This window comes from Anser cygnoides, chromosome 4 (genome assembly GCF_040182565.1).
Source record: "Anser cygnoides isolate HZ-2024a breed goose chromosome 4, Taihu_goose_T2T_genome, whole genome shotgun sequence".
Lineage (NCBI taxonomy): Eukaryota > Metazoa > Chordata > Aves > Anseriformes > Anatidae > Anser > Anser cygnoides.
The window spans coordinates 44,161,501-44,167,500 of NC_089876.1; the positions used below are offsets into that span (position 1 = coordinate 44,161,501).

Consider the following 6,000-nt stretch of genomic DNA (forward strand, 5'->3'; position numbering starts at 1 on the left):
CAAAAGAAGCATGTTATAATCTTCTCTGCTTTAAGTAAGTGATAGCTATCACTGTACAAACAGCAAAAGCAAACCGAACATTTAGATAGACTGGCAGTAAAAGCTGGCAGTTAGTAAAGAGAACTACCTAACTATAATCAAGCCAGAGTATAGGTTACATGAAGTGACAGGAAAGAGCAACCAGCTGATAAAATTGTTCAGATTTTTTTCTTTTGCCCCATGAATTCTGTGTGCTGTGAACATATTTACCTGGTTCTATAGCCTCCATGTGGAAGCACTAGGGGGTTAGGATTCCAGTGCAGCCTTGACAAAACTAAAAGACTGTTGATGAGGTTTCAGTATAACACGGATCCCAAATGAGGATAGATTCAACCCCCCTGTGGCATCTGGTAGTAATACTGTACTGTAGCAAATAAAATAACAGTAATAATAATTTAGATTTCTATATACTCCCCTCTAAGGCATCTGAAACTGGCTACTGTCAGAGAACAGATGTAGGACTAAATGGCCTGTGTCCAATATAGATGTAAAACTTTATTCCCAACTGTTACATTTATATGAGGAGAAAAAAATGAGGAAAATCAACTTTTTATCTGTAGTATTTATGTAGGTACTGGCAGACTCCAGTAAATTATACTAGGACCTCATTACCAAAAGCCTAAATTGCACAAAAAAAGTAAAGTTAAGCCAGCAGATCACAGAACACAACTGCTTACAACTTTCTCTGAGTTGGTGTGTATCTTGACTTAGGTAAGAATACCCCAAGAGCTACTCTAGCTTTTACCAGCTGTCAATCACTACAACAAATTCCGAAGTTCAAAGGACTTCTCCATGCCCTTCACATTGTTAGCCACAGAAGGCAGGTGCAGTCATGACACCTGGAAAATATTATCTTCAGAAAAGATGTTTCCAAGGGAGATGTAAAGTTACTGAATGTATAGCCACTTCATGTCCCCAAAGCAGTTCACAGTGACAAAAAAGTCACTTGCCAGGGAAACATAATCCCAAATGGAGAGAAAGTCGAGTTTTTGTGTCAAGAAAGCCCAGAGTCAAGTTTACAGCTTGCAACCTAGAACTCCTGGCATACTAACACAATCCCCATAAGTCAAAAATGAAGAGGCTGTCTTCACAGGAGAGAGAAAAACATCCCAAGTCCGTACCATTTGATTTATACTTGCAAAGGAAAGCTGAGCCAATTGTATGTGTAAACAGGGGTTGAGCTTCTCTCCCCTTCCATTCTGGGAAATGACTGTGGGTGATCCCTCTTCTTTCTTTACCTCCCACTGTCTCTTCCTCCTCCACCAGGAAAAAAAAAAATCTGTTTGCCAGTAGACAGTGTGAATACCAGCTGAAACACCTGCGTGCCAGACACATACAGCTGTCTTCTCCCATGCCTCTTGCTGACAAGGCATCTGTGCTGCACACCACACACACCAGTTTGCATGCTGTAGGTAAAGGATCTCTGCAAAACAGCTAAGTAGCCCTTTAGTATTATTAGTCCCACTGCTCTTGTATAGTTCTTTTTACCATCCCCCATACTCTGAAGAGGAGAAGTTCTCCTGAAGTATAACAGCCCAGCAAAAACATGCTGTATATCCCAAAGCAGTGACTTTTCAAACTCTCATACGGTACCATCACCACATCACTCTAGGGTTGGCTTACAGGGCAGCATGAAGTCAGAGCCCTTGTATAATCAGGAAATACAGACATTTATAAGATTAAAAGCAGGCCTTATCTTCTACTTCAGGACACCCTCACTACATTTGTTCAAATTTCTGTGCTTAGATAACATCATTGCTGATTTCTTTGCATTCTTTCTTCCTGGTTGTGCAAGAAACAGGGATAAAGTAAGAACAACATGACATCTTCCACCTTAAGATTTCTAAACCCATTTCAGATGTCCCAGAAAACAGAACAGGATGGATAAACTTCAAACCAGAGTGAAGCAAAAATTTCAAATCTGTGTCTTAATATTATGAAATACAACTGTATGAATAACTTCCGTTCATGTCTAAAGGGAAAAAGGATTTTTAAAAACTGTTTAACAACTTATTTTCAGGTGTTTTATTTGACAAGATGCCACTGATGTTTTTGAATTAATTAAAAATAAAACACAAGATTGTTTCAAAATGCAAAGCTAAAGTATTTTCTGTTACTAAGTGACGAAATAACATAGTTGGACTTTTTCAACAAGGTATTTTTCACCAACTAATTCACCATATTTGCCCATGTATACAATACCTCTCATTTGATGTCTGAATTTGACTTTCTGTAAATTAAACGGTTGCATGATTTTTTTCCAATAATATTTCCAAGCAAAAAAGGCCTAAATATCAAAACTACAAAACAACTGCAGCTCTCTCTCACTTGATTCACTTCTGTTTTGCGGGTTCTTAGCATATACAGAAATTGATGCCGGTGTATGTAAATATGGATTTAGGACACTAAAACTCATCATTTAGATTTTAAAACTTTTGCTACAAGGCAAAAGATCACAAGAGGATACGACAAAAAGCAAAAACATACGCATTAAGTGTTGTTATTTAGATAAAACCTGTTAAATTTCATTTTTTCCAAAACTTAGTTGGCAGAAAATGGCCACTTCTGCTTTGCTAAATGTTTGATACCAAAGGGATATAATATACACTTTTTTTTTTTGTTTGGTTGTTAAGTCTTTCTCTACATGCTTGCCAATAATTCAATAGCTAAGATAAATATCAACACTAAATTTTGCTTTCGGTTACATTATATTCCCTTAAACTTACTGGAGTTGACTAATATCTAAAAATGGAAAGAATTTGGAATGCCAGTTCTTAAAGCTCTGTATCTTCTTTGTTTTTTTAATCTTCTTAATGTCTTTCTAAAAGGAGTCCTCACTGTCTTATGATAACAAAGAATATTTTTTCAGGAAAACAAAACAAAACAAGACACTAGCAAAGTGTGTTTAATTTTTAATATCGACAGGTCTTCTTACATAGCATGAGGTAAGATTAGCACTGGGAACACAGAATTTCTAAATGCTTTTTAAAGGCTACAGAACACCTTGATTTGTTTTCTTTCAACATAGTTTGGTGGGTGTTGTTTTTGTTTGTTTAATATATCCGTGTAAATAAAGTTACCTGTCAGTATGCAAACAGACAAAGAGTACCATAGTCTGCCCTTAAAAGTCAGCAAAATCAAGTAAAATTAAAGGCAATGTTGCTGTAAGAAAACAGACTGATGCCCGTTTCCTCCCAATGAAGAACATGCATTTTAGCCATTGTATTGAATACGAACAGAGGCAGACTCTTAATCTAGCCTACAGTTTCATCCTTTAAATCAGAGATAGAAGTGTAACCAGTCAACCAATGACACTTACATTTTGTTCAAAACAATTTTCCTTTATAGCTATATGCAATATATAAAGAAAAACAGTATTATAAAGTCATGTTAACATGAAGAAAAGTAGGAGATGGGAAAATGTAAACAATAAGCCCCATAAAACTCACGAACAAACCAGTACATTTTGAATTGCTCTTTGGTAACTGATGAAAAAAAGTGTTATGAGGCAAATCCTTCACTGGGTCACTCACTGGGGAGACTGGTAAAAATAAATTGCACGGCTCTAATTTTCCTAGCAGCTTCCATGCTATTCTTTGAAACTGAGTAAGAAACCCTTGGCCTAATCCCAAGAGCCAATCTATAGTAAATAGCGCACACTTAATGCCTAAGTTCCTTTTTAGCACCATTCAGACAGTGACTTCAGCCACACAGCTTAGTCATAGCAGACATTTTTGTGGTGAAAGCATTAAACCCACATGCAGCTCTCTTTCTGTGGCCACTGGGGGTCATGCTCCTTTCCCATTAGCTGAATAAATCATAAAGTCTGCACAGACCACACAAGAAGCAAGGCTAGCAAGCCACAGGCAGTGCCTACAGCCTGCTATTTCTTTTCAGAATTAAAAAAAAAAAAAAAGGAAGAAAAGAAAAACAGGAGAGAAACACTGCAAAACAGCCTAGCTTTAAGAAATTATTTGCTTTTAAAAATTTGATCTCTTTGAAGTCCACAGAGATTTGTTTGTTTGTTTGTCTTTTAACCCAAGCAGCTACAGTGAAGAATAAAAGCAGAGAAAAATAAAAAGAGCGGCATGCAATTCCCTTGTCCTATGCTGCAACTGCAGAAGGTAAAAATTCCTAGTACTTTGCTAAATAATAGAGGCTGTCACACAATATAGGAGCTCATCAGATACCAGGGTAAAACAAAATAGATGCTGATTTGAACAGGGTTGAACAGGGAATCAAGATAGTGTACAGTATTTTTCACATCAGATGATTTATTCTGCCAATGAAAATGACAGCAACTAAGCAAGGTCTGGAAGTCCAGAGGTTGGTTCAAGTTCCCATCAATCAGGAAATAAGATAAGAAGGAATTTTAAACATAGCCATTAACATGCAACTAATGAACATGAAGAAGATATGCACAGTTAATTATGCTACGGAGCCTTTCTTAAGCATTTCTTTTAAATGTAACAACCCCTGAAATACTTTTAAAAGTGCAGTGAACTTTTGAGAGACTTTACATAACAGCTTGATTGGCAACTAGAACATGCCCCGTTTTTCAAAGCACTCGGATGGGGCGGGCGGCTGGGGGGGAATGTGTGGGAGGGTGGCTTTTCAAACTATGTTCTGTTCCATGATCCTGTCTAGATCGCTTGGACATGCAGTGTTTAGAAAATTTACATGCTTCACTGTCTACATGCTGAAAAAGTTTTTTGAGCAGGAAGGGCAGCTGAATCAAAGATTGCTGGGTCTATTTACGCACTGTCAGCTGAACCTTTGTTGGCTATTCTGTTTTGTGCTGGCATTTCAGATGCAATCTAGGATATTTCTTAGCACAACAAAAAATGCATATGAGAAAAAAAAATAAAAACAAACCAAACAAGCCCAAAGGAGAATAGATTAAAAAAAAAAGAAAAAGAAAAGAAAAGAAAGTAAGCACCAGCTAGGGTCAGAGAGGCTTAGGCCACAGTTTTGAAAGCTCCTTCAATCAGCTCTACCAGTAATCCTAAATCCTTACCTGCTATATAACTTATGCTTTAGCTATTATAGTACTCCTGAGTAAAGACAGATAATCATGTTGAATTGTGACAAATTATATGGTGGTTTTGAGATGTGAGCAAGTACTCACGAGGGAGTAGGGCAAGACCACTTAAATCGGTTTCATTTGTGACTTAATATTGTGGGTTAAAACTTGTGTGACCTTTGCCAAAGACATCTCATATACGTGTAGGAGAAAAATCAAGTCCCAGCTCTCAAAAGATTCCTAGCAATAAGATATATAGTTTCTGACAGTTTTCGAAGGCATAGCCTGAATTTTATCATGGAATTCTTACTGATGGATTAAGTACCACTTTAACCAGAATAACAATAAATAAAAATCCCTCAGTGGAAAAATGGAGAACAGTGTAAAATTTTGGATTTCACTCATACCAGTGGGACAGCTAGCATTTAACTTTTTCATACATGTTTTCCACAACAATAAAAGTGAAAAATATTCTTAGACAGATCATATAGAGCATCCTTCCTGAAAGTGGAGTGCTCCAAAGATCTCTAACACTTGAGATTTCGTATCGATGCGGTTACCAAAAGAAGTTGAGTGAAGCAGAACTCCCTTCTCCTCCTGGCCATTATAAGCCAAATTTTTAAACTTTTCCTCAGGCAAAACTTGTGTTGATCTCACTGGGAGATTTGCTTGAGTGAGGACAGCAATATTAAACTCTACTAGCAGCAAGAACCAAGCATACCACTTCAATAATTTTAAAATGAAAACCATACAAATATACTTGTTTTGTCCAAATGTGTATGAACATTAGCAACATAAAACATTTCATAAGCTTGTGTAATACAAGGATAGCTACAGATTTGAACTTGGCTACTTTCAAAGTACCCTTACTTACAACGAGCTTTAAACAAAGTGGCAATATTGTGAGGCCAAATGTTCTCTCCAGATTCTGGAATGGG

The 6,000-nt window shown here is 37.0% G+C and overlaps 1 protein-coding gene across 9 annotated transcripts in view; it reads right to left on the reverse strand.

The window, feature by feature from the left end:
- Window positions 1-6,000, reverse strand: part of LOC106032217 (uncharacterized) — a 170,672-nt gene that overhangs the window by 76,218 nt on the left and 88,454 nt on the right. The window lies entirely within an intron of this gene.